Source organism: Macaca thibetana, chromosome 3 (assembly GCF_024542745.1).
Source record: "Macaca thibetana thibetana isolate TM-01 chromosome 3, ASM2454274v1, whole genome shotgun sequence".
Lineage (NCBI taxonomy): Eukaryota > Metazoa > Chordata > Mammalia > Primates > Cercopithecidae > Macaca > Macaca thibetana.
This window is the reverse complement of record NC_065580.1, coordinates 121,946,189-121,964,213: the sequence shown is the minus strand read 5'-3', so window position 1 is coordinate 121,964,213 and position 18,025 is coordinate 121,946,189. Positions and strand designations below refer to the sequence as shown.

Sequence of the window (18,025 nt, the reverse complement as noted above, 5' to 3'; positions counted from 1 at the left end):
TGGGCTGGGAGCAGTACCATACTAGAAGATGAAGAGCCCTCACAGCCCATGCTGGACTCATTGCCTTGTTGAAACTGCCCTTAATAAAATGATGGTGGTGAAAGAGATTTGATGTAACTGATTCCATCTTGCTTCTAACCTATGACCTGTCCTTGCTTATTCCTGAGTGTAGACCAAGTTAACTATGGAAGAAATTTAGTGTATATTTTAACTTTGAAACAAAGATGATAACACCCCCCTTCCCAAAATAAAACTCTCTCCTTGCTTGGGAATCAGATCTCCTCTATAAAACTAACAAATTAGCCACAAGATTAAAATTATGGCTCAGGACTTATGTAGCCAGAGGCCACAAGAACCCTAACCTCCTTTATTGCTCCTATGGATAACGTTACTATTGTAAAACCTAGGATTGGTGTTCCAGGTATATTTCAGACCCTGCATTCTGATGTACCAGCTGGCACCACCCAGACCAGTAAAGTGGCTCATCTAGTCTTGTAGCCTCCACCCAGGAACTGGCTCTGCACAAAACAACAGCTTCAACCCCCTGTGATTTTATCCCCAACTCAACCAATCAGCATTCCACATTCCCTAGTTCCCTGCCCACCAAACTATCCTTACAATCTCTAGCCTCAGAATTTTCAGGGAGGCTGATTTGAGTAACAGTAAAACTGTTGTCTTCCATTTAGCTTGCTCTGCATTTAGTAAACTCTTCTCTATTGCAATACCACTGTCTCAGTAAATCTGCTTTTCTGGGCAGTAGGCAGGATGAACCCATTGGGGAATTACATTTTGAGGGAATGCCTTTTCCTGTTCTCAGTGTGATGTGCACTATGTATACGTGCATGCATCAGTAGTCCTCAGGCACAACCCCAATTGTCTGTATTTCAAATCCCATGGAAAGGGGTTGAGGTCTTCCACTGTAGCATGCAGTGGAGTGTGCACAGCCACACTGCTGTGTTATGCAAACTCCACTGGCCATGGGGGACCTCTGCATTACAAGTGGCTGGATCTTGTGCTTATGCTGTCTCCTCTTGCTATAAGCAAATGCTGCACTACTCGAGCCTGTGTGCATGTATCTGTTCTTAGCCACCTTGAATCACGTGCTGGTTTCTTCCCTGGCTGGAACTTATCTGTCTTTTACCCTTGGTCATTGTTGAGACTCAAAAAACTTATACCTCAAAATATGACATGTTGAACTAAAGAAACAGTCTCAAGTTGTCTCTGACCTTCCCTAGATCCCATCTCTCAAATCTTCTGTCTCTCTGAAACACAGGGTAGAGCTATTCTCTGAAATTCCCTTATCCATCTAGAAACTGGACCTGCCAAAGAGGAATAAAATTGCTTTTTTTTCTTCCCTAAAATTTCATTAGTTGGAGAAGATGAAAACTCATATTACAGAGAAGGAGACTGAAAATTAAACACTTGGAGCACAGAACTTTGTCTCAAATCATTGTGTGTTCTGTGATCCCTTTCTCTTTACAAGAGAATCATTTATGAGCAAATTTCTGTCTTCAAGTCCATTTATCTCTCCTAAAGTTATTTACTACTCCTCTAAAATTCTATAGTCATCCTTTCCCTATTGCTTAGGAAGAGGGTATTAAAGTTTCAATTATCTGTCCCCTCATTGAGTCTCCTACTTTGTGTAAGGCTCCCATGTGTATGCTTGTTAAATAAATTCATATGCCTTTTTTCCTGCTAGTCTGTCCATGTCAGGTCATTTCAACAGACTTAGACTTAATCCTTTAGAGGGAACATTTGAACTTCCTTACACCATTCTCATGTTATATTCTGTCCTGCAGCACAGCCAGGACATCCGATGAACAGTGACAGAGTACCTACGAACTGTCCTTTATCCATCGACTCCACCACCTGTAGCAAAGTGGGCCCCACAGGCACTAGGTGACAGCTGGCATGTTCTCAGAGTAACCCATCCTGGAAGCCAGACAAGCCTGTGGCAGAAAGTGAGGGCCACATGGTGCAGGCCTGAGGGTCAAGGCATTTGATGCATCTGTACAAAAATGGCCAGAACCTGCATGGACTTAGTTATTGCAGCAGTGATTGGTGGAGGAGGAGGATTTGAGGTGGTGCAGAGGACAGTAAGCCAGGTTGTGACCAGCAAAAGATTCTGATAAAACTCTTGGCTGTGGATTCACCCAAGTTTCAGATGAGTCTCATATGGAGCCACACTATTCAATACCAGCTAAGTCTTGGACGAGAGTTCCTGGAAAAAGCATGTTTGCAGCAACAAATAGATGTACACAATAATCCTCTCACCTCATCCAACTTATTTTTCATGAGCCTTTCCACAATAGATTTCCCTTTGGGAGAAATGGCACTGACTATATAAAAATTATTTAAGATTTAAATGTTTTCAGAGTAAGAGTCCAGGCCACAGGTACCTGTTCCACTTGCCTTTATTAGCATCTAATATTCTTAGAGCTGAAAAAGCAGAACGTCTCAGTTTCCAGTCCAAGCCTCAAACTATATATCTGAGTATCACTTTTGCTGAAAGAAAGTTATAAGGTAGAGCTTTGCATTGGCTCTAACTAATCTACTTTGCTGAGCTAAATTGCTTGAGATTTAGCACAGAGCTTTGCTGCAATATTCTAACGGTGAAAAATTAGGTGCAGAGCAAATGAGATTAATGTCCAGGCAGCACTGTATATTTCCTTTGCTTAACATGGAGCATGCCGTATTTCCTTTCTTGGTGCGACTTCAAATAATTATTGTATTTTAGAGTGAAACTAATTGTCAGAGAGAATGGAAGTTCATTTCCACAGATGAGTTAGCTCCTCAGGCCCAGGAAGGAAGTGGTTTTCGTTTATCTTTATTTGCATTCTCAAAGATGACTAGAGAGACGGGTATAAAGACGTCTGCATTACGGCTGCCCAGCTGCTTGGGCAAACCCTTTGTCTTCTATTGCTGACATGTACAGGATCTGCTGTTCTCTTCAGCTGTATTTGTACTGGAGAACAATTCTTAAGTTGATTGGTACAATAATGGCAATGGTGATGATGACGACAATGATGATAACTAATAATTAAACAAAGGAACAAGAGGTTGTGCTGGGCACGTTACACTATCACTTCATTTGGCACCCTCAATATGCATATGGATTACATATCATTAACAGCATTCTATAAATTAAGAAATACGCTCCAAGAAGCAATGAGTACTCAGGATTTGAAATAAAACCTCTAGTCTTTATTTTCTTCTTTGGCTCTTGATTCAAGGAAGATACTGTACTTTATGTTAGAGAACATTACTTGAGCATAAAACATTGACCAAAGGTTAGAGATAGAATGTCAGAGATGGCTATGCGGCCTTAAAATCATTTATTCATAGTTTCTTATTTCAGATATTAGCAATTGAAGGCCAAACAGTTAAAGTGACAGGCCTAAAGTCACACAACCATTCAAAGGAAATATCCTAACCCAGTATTTAATGAATGTAGGCACTTGTAGTTGACTCTAGTATAATCTGCAATGATGCCATGCTCATATTAAATGTCTTAACCAGGGATGGGTTAATAACAATACAGTGTAGGTATATAGAAGATTGAATTACTTCTGATTTTTTGTGCCTGAAACTATAGCCCAGAGAGCAAGTAATCATTGAATGACTCTGGTGGCAATTGACTGGATCCCTACTGGCTCAGACCTCCTTTGTCCCAGGGACCCCATGTCACCACCACCAGCATAAGGTGATGCCCTAAGTCTTATATTTCCTTTTCTAGATGAGATTGGAAAGTCACTGCAGTGAAATTTTTGTGTAGGTGCACAATCTGCTTAACAAAGATGGAACAATTGATGAAACTAACACATTACCTGGCAAGTTTGATAATAAATTGAAATGATTTTTTTGTACCTGATACATGAAAATCAAAATTTGGTGAACTTAAGTCAGAGTAGTAGGGAATAATGTTTCAAGAAATTGCAATTTGTATATGAAAGCTAGTAGCAAAGAGCAAACTGTACATAGTAGCAGATATTCTGTTATCTGGACATATAACAGAGAAGACACTGGATTATTGTGTTGTAACAACTTCTTGGAGAAGACCAAACATTCTTCAAAAAGTTTTCTTGCTCTTTTCCCAGATACATAAAACTGTCTGAATCAGTGTGTTCTCTGCACTTCATTTCCCACCATGACCATAAATTCTTGCCTTTGGTCTCCTCTGGCAGAGTTACTGAAGCCAATGAGGCTGGCACTTCAGAAGGTCTCACTTGTATGACTCCTTCCAAGACCCCCTGGAGTGGACCGTAGCAACTTGCTGACATGCCCGTAGGTTTCCTAACATTTGCCAAAATATAGTGTATTGATTATTCTCAGCTGAGGTTCTGCCTTTCTACTCTGATGTTCCCTTTTCACACTTCCCTTCACATTGTATGGCACTATAGTTAGTATGGGAATTTTTGGACTTTGGTTAAGGGAAAGTGGATGAGGGAAAGTTGAATTTGGGTTTGGAGTGATATATTTATATATCTTTCAGTAGCTTCCACGTTCACTTGTGCTTTTGGTAGCATCTTAATGTAGCAATGACTAAAAGAAGCTGTCCGTTGCCCTCTCTGGTCTCTCAGGGATGTGTCACTAAAGTCTAGAGCTGGTATGTGCCCTCTGTCACTTAGCACCAAAGGCACGTGAGCAATGAAGGAGAAAATGGGAGGAGATGCAAACACAAACCTCCAAGAAGTTTCCTCTTCATCCTCTCATCTAAACTACCACTGATTATTTTATGCAGGAAAAATAGATGCAACTGGTAGAATTCAAAACCATATCAAAGGGTTTACAGAAAAAGTAGTGGAAGTGGACACTTGACCCATTCCTTCTCCCTTATTGCACTTTCCAACTTTCCAACACCTAGTGCCAGAGAACCATGATTGCTTTCCATCTTCCTTTTATGTTTGAACCCATATCTTGTTTATCAATGCCATATAATGCCTGCTAATTATATTATAAAAGATTGGCACTCAGCTTACTTAGAACACTGCCCTGCTCATTCACAATTTTTAATGATTATTATTTTGGTGTTTCTATTTGCAGCTCTAAGTCTCATATTTTTCATTTCATCAACTGGGGAAATAATAGTGCAAAATCCGTGAATCAGTTTTTCACATTCAGAACCAATATACAAACAAAACTTGGAAGACATAAATACCACCATAAAACATAACATAAGCAGCATCCCCAATGTCAAAGTAAAAATATATGTTTTGCTGACAGAGATGGACAGATAAAGAGGGAGGAAAAGGGAAAGGAAGGCTGTCCTCATGGATAGTGAAACTCAGACACAAGACTATGTCTTAAGAAGCCAGCAGACGGAGGTTAGAGAAAAGTGGATTTCATATTAATGTATCTTTTATGGCTATTACACATTTATATAGATACACGGATATATGTGTGTGTATATATATTAATACATATACATATGTGTGTATGCCTTATTGACACATCCTCATGTTACCCCATTTCAAGACAATTCTGTAAGATTTTTAGCATTTGGCCAATTTAAAATCATCTATTTATGTTTTACTATTATTTTTGACTTAGTACACAGACTAGTAAAAGTTAGTGTTCCCAGCTTTGCAAATAAATACTGGCATTGCGCAAAATCTTTTGCCGACACAGATTTTTCAGTGAATCACATTTAAAGTTACCTCACATGTAATTTTGAATAATGGAGCAAAACTGCACTGCCAGCCCATTTTACAATGCAGGGGATTAGGCTGGCGTTACACTTAAGCACTTCCTAATTCACAGGATGGCAATCTCCACTGTGGCTCCCTGGAACACAGTGAGAGGCTTTTGCTTCCAGAGGTTCTGAAGCTGTAATTAAAGACTTATAAGAGCACCAATCTCCCTGTGCTAATTATTTGCTGCTTAAAACCTAGTTGGGATATAACTTGGCCCTGTGCAAATCTTCTTTTCTTTTTCTTTTCTAATGATCGCCTTAATTGTAGCTATTTTATAAACTTCACTGCTAAAGAAGAAGGGAAGTTGTAAATTGCTCATATTTTTGGCTGTTTGAAAACACAAGATAAAGAGGTTTTTAAATAATATATAAAAATAGTTTGTTATATTTAAGGGCAATACCAAATTATAATCTGGAAATTGATTAAATTAAACTTATATATTTTTTCTTTTTCCTGAGGATTCATTAAATGATAAAGTGGACTCTTGTTGTTCTATTGATTTATTATTTACAGGATTTCCTGTTCTATTAAGAAAATGCTCAGCATCATATTTGATTCATCAGAATGGCAGAAAGAGCCTTTTTGAAGGAAGAAATTGAAGTAAGGACTAGTTGAGGCAAAAATCATCTTTTCCTTGTGAACATGAAGAAAAATTCCAGTGGATCAAAGGAGATTTTAGAGATATGTTTGTACCTTGAGAAATGATGAATTTTTCCCACATAAAAATAAGTCTTTTTTTACAGTTTACAATGGTATAAACTTGATTAAGCTCATTGCTGCATAAGAATGCAGCAATACCATGCATAATTGATGCATGCTATTTTTCACTTCACTGTACAAAACAAACTTACTAATGCTAACTTAGAACCTAACCCTCTACCAGTTGATTTTTAATCCACCTTCCCCACTCCACATGCTTCCTATTAATTAATCATCTTAGCATCCTACCTAGCAGGTTCAAAGCTCTCTTTCTCAGAGAAAAAAGGGAGTTTGCAGGCCGAAGAACATAGAGTAAAACAGACTTTCTCAAGTCAAATGTGTTCTTTGTGCTCAAGGAATTGAGCTGCTGTTTGTTCCTTCAAGGAAACTCCAAAGATTCTCTGAGCAAGAACAGTAGGATTTAAATACTAAAAATTGAAAGGATATTTCCACTCATTACGCTAGGAAGATTCTACACTCTACAATTAAAGCACAATTTTCTCCACATGTGTATTCTCCCCAACTTTCTGTCCTCACTGTCTCAGGGCACACAGGATAGCTGCAAGAAAAACTTGCCTTTATAATGGACCATATTTACTCCCTCCTGACAAAGGTGGAACTCATTTAGACATGCTCAAATTTTATTTCTGAAAGTACAATATTTTTCATGAAGTCTGTAATAAAAATGTATAATGCTATGGAAGATTACAAACTTAAAATGTGACATTCCATCACACCTTCTTAGAGCTTCTCAGTGAGTTATCAAGGGTTATTTTCTACCAAGCCAATAACATAACAAGAGAGAAAGTCATATTGTGACACATTGTTGGATAGTATTTATTTAAATATTTAGTTATTCATAAAACTACTGTTCATTGGCTCCTCTATGCCAACCATTGGGCTGCATACTACTGAACATTCGAAGTTACGTCAGGCTACATGCAATGAGCTTTTGGACTCATTAGAGAAATAGGGCATCAAGGACTGGTATGGAAGTAGAGATTGCTGGGCACTTATTGTAGCATGGGAAACAGAGACCCCTGTTCAATGCAATGCAAAATGGCAAGGCTGATAATGGTAGTGAACACAAGAGACATTCATCTTGTTGTTAGTATTTTCCTAAGATGCACACAAGTTTTTAACTAGAGATATGAGTAAGAAAAGACAATTTCAAGCTGAGAATTTTAGGGAGGAATTTGGACAGAAGATCACATGAGATGAACTTTGAAAGAAAGGGTGATTGTGGAGATAATGAAATGATTAACTAGAGAGTTTTAGCATCGTGGGCAATCCTGAGTAAATCACAGAGATAAAAAAGTATATGTCACATGCAGGGAATATGAAATAAATTCAACATGATGGCAGCAAAGACTTTAAAAGTGAGACTGGAAAGTGAAACTGGAAGGCTAGTTGCAACAGGCTGTGGCACTCATGAATTTCAGGCTAAGGAGCTGGAATTATAGCCTGTAGGTAATAGGGAGCCTTTGAGAACTCTAGCGTCCACTTGGATGAACAGCCCAGATATCCCTGCAATGAAAAGTGTGCTAGGAGGGAGCAGGCAGAGTCTCCAGCTGTCAGCCCCTCGAAGGATTGCCTGAGCTGCAGGGGTCCTCGCCGAATATCAGTGACTGACCAAGGTGGAGATAAAAAGGTCTGGCTTTCTCAGCCCAATAGGAGACAACTCTGAAGGGCCGTTTTAGATTCAGAGCTCCCTGCAGGCCATCCAAGGCTGGTGTCAGCCTGTGTTGCATCTTGGCTCCTCCCCGTACTCTCTCCCGCCTCCCCTGCCTGTCCGTGGGGTTGATCCTGAAGGCAGTCAGTCCCTAATAAGCATCCTGCACACTAATCACAGAGCCTGCTTTGCAGGATGCTTGACCTACCGCAAAGGCTTGGAACTGAGGAGTAACATGATTAGAACTGTTATAAAGAAATATTAAGGTGGCAACAATGAGCAGAACACCTGAGGATGGGGAGTGTGGGGCCAGATTTTAGGATTTTCTAAACCTTGCAGGAGGGAAGGAGGCTACACAGGGTAGCATGGAAAAACTGAGTCAACAGGAGGAATATGCCAAAATGGAAACATTGCAGATTTGTGACTGGTCAAATATTTGGAGAAAATATGAAAGAATCAGAAACCATTCAAAGTTGAATGACTGAAATGGTACTGTCAGTAGAAAATAGGCACAGAGAGGAAAGAACAGAGAGGGTGAACATGATGAGCTCAGGTTTAGACATATTGAGTTCGCAGGGCTGGAGGGACACGATAGCCAGATGTTTATTACTTGGTGGGATTTCCAGGCTGATATTTGAGAACAGAAATTAGGTAGAGACAAAAATAAGTTATTTTCAAAAAGGATGATATTTACTTATGCAGACATTGGAGCAATGTGTGTGTGAGAGAGAAGAACAGTTGTGGTTCTTATATTTAGGAAGTAGGAAGGGAAAGGAAGGGGAGCTGGAAAAGGAAAAATAATTCCTGATCAAATGTGTCAGAGAGGAAAAAAATACCAAGAGAACCCAGTATCCGAGAAACCAAAGGGCAAGGTATATATTGCAGTAGCAAGAGGAGGCTGTGGACAAATCCTTCAACCAGATGAGGGGCTAGAAAGGATGCCCTGTGAGTGAGCTGGAGAGGGCAGTGAGGGGGAACATGAAGTGTATACTGGGAAGGGGTGCAGGTGGGAAGAGGGAGGAACTACTAGCTGGAGGACAGACGGTAAAAGTGTTTCCCAATTGTAGAGTGCTAGAAAGTTTGAGGGGATAATTTTTTATGGTGGGAGGTGGAGAATTTAATTCTTCAAATCTCTGTTCTCCATGGAAATCAGACAAAAAAAAAGTGAGAAAAAGACTAAATTATCAGCCAACTCAAAGTGACTCTACCCACAAGTTAAAAAGGAGCCACTTCATGCTATATTCAAGTGACAGAACCCTGGGAACCCTGGCGAGCTGGAGGCAGTGCTGGGGCAGAGGAGAGGGAGGAAATGTTTCAGGAAGAATATTTTGAGTTCTTCATAGAAGAACAAGTACTGAGTATACAAGAATTGAGGTAGAAGGTAGAGAATTTCGGGAAATGCTGCAATGACTGTGACTTCTCCAGTAAGGATGAGATACTATTAAGGCTTGGAATTCCTTTGTAATTACATGTGTCTGATGTGACTGTAAGCAAAGATTGGGCACCTTTAGGACATAGCATTTACTATTCAATGTCTGTAGGCAGAAGAGACAGGCCCTATGCAGGGAGGATGCTTGAAGATCATGAGAAAGAAAGAGAGTGACAGACACAAGATGAACAAGACAGCTCCTTGCATTTTTCTGCATACATGACATAAACAAATGATAGTGCATAAAAATGTTCCAACAGCAGTGTGCAGACACAAAGATGCCATCTGTGTTATGGTGTGAGACAAAAACTTCACAGGAAGGGAACTAAAACTAAGGAAGGAAAAAATGTAGAATGGAAAGACTATGGGCTTTGGGGTGACCTAGAACAGGATGTATGTAGGAAATGAGGAAATATCTACCTCAGTCTTAGAATAAATCATAGAAAGCATTTGTGAATTATCTCACAGCTAAGAGATTCTTACGTCTTCTCCCTCTGTATTGGGAGAACTTGCCACCAATATTTCAACGTAGGTTCTTTCTATTTTCTGTAAGTGTTGGCTGGCTGAGAAATAAAGAGAGACAGTATAAAGAGAGGAATTTTATAGCTGGGCCACCAGGGCTGACATCACATATCAGTAGGACCATGATGCCCACCTGAGTTGCAAAACTAGCAGGTTTTTATTGAGGAGTTCAAAAAGGGGAGGGGGTGCAAGAACAGGGAGTAGGTCACAAAGATCACATGCTTCAAAGGGCAAAAAGCAGAACAAAGATCACATGCTTCTGAGGTCAATAAAGGTTACAAGGCAAAAGGCAAAGCAGAGATCACAAGGCAAAGGGCAAAATCAAAAACTCCTGATAAGAACAGGCATGCGAGGTGCCATTGGAAAGCCCCATGGCACTGTGGCCAGGGTTCACATTGGCCAAGTTATGTCCACCCGCACCAAGCTGCAGAACAAGGAGCATATGATTGAGGCCCTGTGCAGGGCCAAGTTCAAGCTCCCCAGCCGCCAGAAAATCCGCATCTCAAAGAAGTGGGGCTTCACCAAGTTCAATGCCAATGAACTTGAAGACATGGTGGCTGAGAAGCAGCTCATCCCAGATGGGTCAAGTACATTCCCAATCGTGGCCCTCTGGACAAGTGGCAGGCCCTGCACTCATGAGGGCTTCCACTGTGCTGCCCCCTCTTAATACTCACCAATAAATTCTACTTCCTGTCCACCTAAAAAAAAAAATGCTTTCACTTCAATTACCCCTCTCTCTTACGTACTTTTAGTCTGTTATTTTAGTTTTATCCTGATTCCCTCAATAAACATTATTAGTATATTTAAAAAAAAACACAAACACAGCAACAACAACAACAACATAAAAACTCCTGATAAGGGTCTATGTCCAGCGGTGCACGTATTGTCTTAATAAACATCTTAAACAACGGAAAACAGGGTTGGAGAGCAGAGAGCTGGTCTGACCACAAATTTGCCAGCGCGGGGTTTTCCCAACCCTAGTAAGCCTGAGGGTTCTGCAGGAGATCAGCGCTTATCCCAGTCCTTATCTCAACTGCACAAGACAGACATTCCCAGAGCGGCCATTTATAGACCTCCCCCAGAGGAACGCATTCCTTTCCTAGGGTATTAATATTAATATTCCTTTTAGCAATATCTTTCTTACTTGCATGTCCATTTATAGGCTCTCTGCAAGAAGAAAAATATGACTCTTTCTGCCTGACTCCACAGGAAGTAAAGACAGACATAAGAAATTACAAAAGTATTATTTGGAAACTGATAAATGTCCATATTAAGATGAAATCTTCACAATATATGTTCCTTTGCCGTGGCACCAGCCAGTCCCTCTGCTCGGGGTCCCTGACTTCCCGTAACACCTCTCAGTATATAAACTAACGTTCTCAAACCAGACTGGCTGCTCCCCTACCTGAAATTAAATCACAACAGCTTACCTTTGACGAAAGCAACAGTATTTTTTTATTTTTATTTTTTGAGACAGTGTCTTGCTCTTGTTGCCCAGGCTGGAGTGCAATGGCGTGATCTCTGCTCAATGCAACCTCTGCCTCCTGGATTCAAGCAATTCTCCTGCCTCAACCTTCTGAGTAGCTGGAATTGCAGGCTACCACACCTGCCACCACACCTGGCTAATTTTTTGTATTTTTAGTAGAGACGGGGTTTCGCCACGTTGGCCAAGCTAATCTCGAACTCTTGACCTCAGGTGATCCACCGTCCTCACCCTCCCAAAGTGCTGGGATTATAGGTGTGAGCCACTGTGCCTGGCCCAGCAATGGTATTTTTAAAAATCTCATCTAGTCCTCAGTTTATTTGGCTATACAGTTGAAATAGAGAACTGCCAATGTATATATATACATACTGATGTATGTATAGCTCCTTGCATTTTCCTACATATATGACACAAACAAATGATATACATACATCAGTATGTATATATACCTACTGATAAATATACATATAAATCATAAATATCTATATATACCATATATGAGAGACATATTTAGGGTTTGCTGCTTAGGAGGTACTTTATGTTAGGATATAAATTGTTATTTATTTATAATAATAATTTAATTGTCCATTTCATAATAACAAAAAGAGCATAATTGCATTGTTTGTAACAGAAAGGATAATTGCTCGAGGTGATGAATACCCCATTTATCCTGTGTGATTATTATGCATTGCATCCCTGCATCAAAAATATCTCATGTATCCCATAAATACATACACCTAATATGTAACCACAAACATTAAAAATAAAAATTTAAATATTATAAATATTTAAATTCATAAAAATAAAAATTTAAATATTATAAAAGTGTGTCATTCTTTTAATTTCATTAGAAAACTCTGTTTTTGTATGAAACATGAGCAACTATATGCAAAAACTGCTTTCTGATTTTTTCTCAGAATATGTATTTTTCTCAACATCTTTAATTTTTTAAAAATGTAGTTTCATTTTTAGATTATTAAGAAATCTCCATATTGCTTCCTGCAATGATTGTGCTAATTTATATTTTTACCAACTGTGTACAAGAATCCTCTTTTCTCTGCATCCTCACCAAAACTTATCTTTTGCCTTTTTGATAAAAGGCTAAGTGAGTATGAGGTAATATCTCATTGTAGTTATAATTTGCATTTCCCTAATGATTAGTGATGCTGAGATTTTCTTCATGAATCTATTGGTAATTTGTGCGTCTTCTTTTCAGAAACGTTTATTCAGATCCTTTGCTCATTTTTCAATCAGATTATTACTTGTTATTGAATTTTGTTTCTTATGTATTTTCAATATTAACCCCTTAGAAGATGTATGGTTTGTAATTTTTTTTCCCACTCTGTGGATTGTCTCTTCCCTCTGTTAATTATTTCCTTTATTGCATAGAAGATTTTTAGTTTGAAAACCAAAAATAGAACTACTATATGATCCAGCAATCCCACGTCTGGGTATATATCCAAAGAAATTGAAATCAATATATCAAAGAGATATCTGAACTTCAATGTTTTTGCAACCAATGTTTTTTGCAACATTACTCACAATATTCAAGATATGCAATCAACCTAAGTGTCTATCAGTGAACAAACGGATAAAGAAAATATGGTATATACATAACAGAATACTATTCAGCCTTAAAAAGGGAAGAAATTGTATCATTTGCAACCAGATGAGTGAATCTGGAAGACACACTTCATGAAATAAGCCATACATGGAAAGACAAATCCTTCATGATCTCACTTATACATGTAATCCAAAAAAGTCAAAATCGTAGAAGTAGAAAGTAAAATGGTTGTTAGGAGGCTGGGAGTGGAGGTTGGGAAGTACAATCGAGGGATGTTGGTCAAAGGGTACAAAGTTTCACTTAGAAATAAGTTTGTGAGATCTATTGCACAGCAGGTTGAGTACAGTTAATAATATTCTATTGTATATTTCAGGATAGCTAAGGGTAAACTTCAAATGATTCACAGAAAATGGTAAGTAAGTGAAATGATGGATATGTTAATTAGCTTGATTTAATCATAGCACATTGAATACAGATATCAAAACATCACTTTGTATCCCATAAAAGTATACAACTATGATTAGTCAATTAAAATAATATGAATTTTAAAGTGTGGCTTTTAAATTACCCATCTTTAAGAAATATAACTAGTTTACTTTGATATTCCATAATTTTAGTGTCTTATTAGAGACATATTTGCTTAATTTATATATCTAAATGTTTGGATATTTCTACTAAACAAAATAATCAGTAAAATACTTGTTTGTACCTTGAAGAAGATTGCTCTGGAGAATGAATCAAGAATAGGATTTATGTCATGTACAGAATCACTTATTGGTCTCACTGTTTACCAGCCTACATGAGCCTTGCCAAAGCCTCATTGCATCATCTGTATAATGGGCGGAATAATTCAATCATCTGATCAGTAAATCAGTAATGAGGCAGATCACATAGTACAGCAGATTTTCACTTCCTCCCTTTCCTCAACAAGGCTTCACCTGCTGCATTTTTCAAATTTACATAATTTTAATTTATTTTTCACTAAGCATATACATGTAGATTCAGCAACATCATTACATTCGAAGATTCACAGTTAACAGGCACACACATTTGGCTGTCTGTCTAAAATAAATGTCTTCTGTCAGTTCCCTGAATGATTCTGTCTGCATGTTTCCCATCTCTTCTTAAAACTTTTGAAATCTAGCATGCATACAGCAAAGGGTAGATTTTGTGAGCAAGGAGTTAAATGAAAGTGTGCGTTTCGTGAGCAAGGAGTTAAATGAATGTTCAGAAACTGAACGTATGTATGGAACCAGCACTCAGATGAAGACATGGTACATGGCCAACAAATCAGAAACCCCCAAATGCCTTTACCAGCCAGTCACTGCCATCTCCACTAAGAGTCCCCTCTCCTGACTTCTAACAACACAGCCTACCACCCTCTGTTATTATGCTTTATATAATTGGAACTAAACAGTACTTCATCTTTTCTGTTGAGCTTCGTTTGCTCAACCACCTGTTCGTGAGAGTCATCCATATTTTGATTCTCCTTGTTGTACAATTTTTAAATGGGAATATACCGCAATATAATTACCCACTTTACTGGTGAAGGTCACTAGTCTAGTTTCCAGGTTTCCAGGTTGCATAGTGTGATACAGACATTTTAGTGCAAGTCTTTTCATGAACTATGTACATATTTCCATTTAGTATCTCTACTAGAGAAGTTCTTAATTTTAATATGATTTGACTTACCACTTTATTTCTTCCATAATTAGCACTTTTGTTCTTAATCTTTTTTAAGATACCACTTCTTTCACCATCCTTCAATATTTGTATTCTCCAGAAATCCTCAGCCACATCTCACATATTTTGCACACTTCTGTTGTGTGAATTTATGTTTTCAACTATAATGAAAGTGTGGACATTTTGAAATTTTCAGCCAAGATTACATTTCAAAATTCTAAGCCTGTATATTTGTCATAATTAAGGTAAAATTTACATACAGTGGAATGCATAGGTGCTAAGTGTAAAATTTGATAAGTTTTGAAAAAGTTTATGTGTAACCACCAGAGTAATAAAGATCTACAAATTTCTTAGATAATCATCCCCCCACCATAGGCAAACATTTTCTTTTTATGACCACAGGTAGATTTGCTTGTTATCGAACTTCATACAAAGTTTGAAACTTATGACAGACACTCTTTGGGGCCACTCTTCTTTCCTTCAGTGTAATGCTCTTGAGAATCATTCATATTGTTCTGTTTTTATAGTTCCTAATTTCTATTGCTGAATAGAGTTCAATTTTATTAACATACCCTTTTTTTTTTTTTTTTTTTTTTTTTTGAGTCAGAGTCTCACTCTGTCTCCAGGCTGGAGTGCGGTGGGCTATCTCAGCTCACTGGAACCTCCGCCTCCCTGGTTCAAGCAATTCTCCTGCCTCAGCCTCCCGAGGAGCAGGGACTACAGGCGCACACCACCATGCCCAGCTAATTTTTGTATTTTTAGTAGAGACAGGATTTCACCATGTTGGCCTGGATGCTGGATGGTCTTGATCTCCTGACCTCGTGATCCACTCGCCTCGGCCTCCCAAAGTGCTGGGATTACAGGTGTGAGCCACAGCGCCCGGCCAACATACCACGATTTTTATATCCATTTTTATATTGATGGACATTTGGTTTATTTTAGTGTTGGAACATTATGAATTAAACTGCCATAAACATTCATATGCAAGAAATTTGGGAACAGATATTTTCTTTTCTACTTGATCATGATATATTAACATTGTTCTATTTAGTTGTTTTTGACTTGCGAAGTTTTCCTTAAGTGTTTATTACATGTAGGGTCATAGAGATAACTGCCAGTAATTTTCCTTTCTTAGGTCTTTTTCGGGTTTTACTGCTTAGGGACATACTGCTCATACAAAATTAGTAGTGAAGCTTTCACCTTTTGCTATTTTCTGAAAAGAACTTTGCATAAAATTTGTATTATTTCTTTCTTAAATGATTGCCAAGATTTACCAGTAAAATTGCCTAGGTCTGGAGCCTTTTGAATGATAGGGTCTTTGATTATAAAATCAAATACCTAAAAAATACTGAGATATTCATATATTCTATTGTGTATTTTGTCAGTTTTTATATTCTTTTCAAATAATTTGCCTGTTGTGTTTAAATTTGTCTAATTTATTGGTATTAAGTTGCTCTTTGTATTCTTTTATAATCTTTTTATTGCTTATAGGATGTGAATGGATATCCACTGTTTTACTCATCCTTTTGATAATTTGTGTTTTGATAATGCTTTTATTGATCCAGATGGTTAGGGGATATTCATTTTATTCACACTCTCACAGAATAAACTTTGGCTTTGTTAATATTCTATATTATTTGCCTGTTCTGTATTTCATTAATTTCTGCTCTTTTTTGTATTCCCTATATTTTATACCTACATATTTTTTTTCTTTTTTAACCTAGGTTATTATGGCAAAAATTTAGATTTTTAAAAATCTTTCACTTTTTCTAATAATCATTTAAAAATATACATTTCCATAAGCACTGCTTTAGCTAAATTTCATAATACTTGAAATGATGTATTTTAATTATCACTTGGTTGAAATTATTTTTAAATTTATCTTGTGGGTACTTTTTTGAAAAATGAGTTTTTTAGAAGCTTGTTAATTCTCGAGTATTTGGATTTTTAAATAAATGTCATATTCTTACGGATTTCTAATGATTACCTTTAAAATCAGAAAATATATTCTGTAAGATTTCCATCTTGAGATTCATTGAGACTTATTTCATAGTCCAAGATATCATCTATTTCAACAAATACTGAATGTAACCTTAAAAAGGATGTGTATTCTTCAGTTGTTATGTGTACTGTTTTATAAATATTAATTAGGTCAAGATTATAGTGTTGTTCATATCTTTTATAATGTTAATACTTTTTTACCTAGTTGTTTTAGCAATCACTGAGAAAGGAGTGTTAAAATTTCTAACTATATTTGTAAATTTGTCTATATCTCCCTTTAATTCAGATGATCAATTTTTGCTTCATCCATCTCTATTATTAGATACATAGGCGTGTATGACTATGTATTCCTAATGAATTAGCCTCTTTGCTCTTATGAAATTTGCCTCTTTAACCATTAATAGTATTAATGCATTCAGGAAAGAGTATTAGTCTGCATTACTATGCAGACTAATGACCTGTCAAAATATCCATGCCCTAATTTGAAGAATTTATGAACATATGGCAAAAGGGCCTTTGCAGAAGCAACAAAATTAAGAACCTTATGATGGAGAAATTGTCCTGGATTATCAGGTGGGCCCAGTCTTGTCACATGAGTCATTGATATTGAAGAACCTTTTCCCAGTGACTTCAGATTCAGAGGGGGATGTGACTCTGAAACATTGAGCAGAGGAATGCAAATTTGAATTTGCTGGCTTTGAAGATGGAGGAAAATTAGCCAAGGGATCTGGATGATCTCTAGAAGCTGGAAAAGTCAAGAAAAAAGATTCTCACCTAGAGAATCAGACAAAGGAGCAGCCCTACCTACACTTAATTTTAGCCTATGTCAAACTTCTAATCAATAGAACTTTGAGAAAATAAATTTATATTGTTTTAAGCCACTAAATTTGTGGCAATTTGCTATAGAAGCAATATAAAACCAATATAATTACTTTGTCTGAGGTTAACATAGACACACCAGATTCTTAGGCTAATTGCTAACATGCTATATCTCCCCCACCTCTTCCCTTTTTTAAATTAGAAACTCTTCTTGGCATTATATTTAAATTGTTTCTTTTGAAGAATTGGATCTTGTTTTTGTTTTTTATACAATCTGCAAATCTCTGTCTTTTAATATGGTACTTTGTTCATTTATATTTAATGTAACTATTGATATGATTGTGTCTAGGTTTATCATTTTGCTATCTGTTTTTTATTTTTCCCATCAATTTTGTTTCTCTGCTTCACCTGTCTTATCTGTATTGGAGAAATAAGACATTTTTAATATTTCATTTTATAG

General features: G+C 37.4%; 1 pseudogene; it reads left to right on the top strand.

The window, feature by feature from the left end:
* The first annotated feature begins 10,268 nt into the window (after positions 1-10,268).
* LOC126950888 (60S ribosomal protein L10-like) lies at positions 10,269-10,710 on the top strand (annotated as a pseudogene).
* Positions 10,711-18,025: the final 7,315 nt, after the last annotated feature.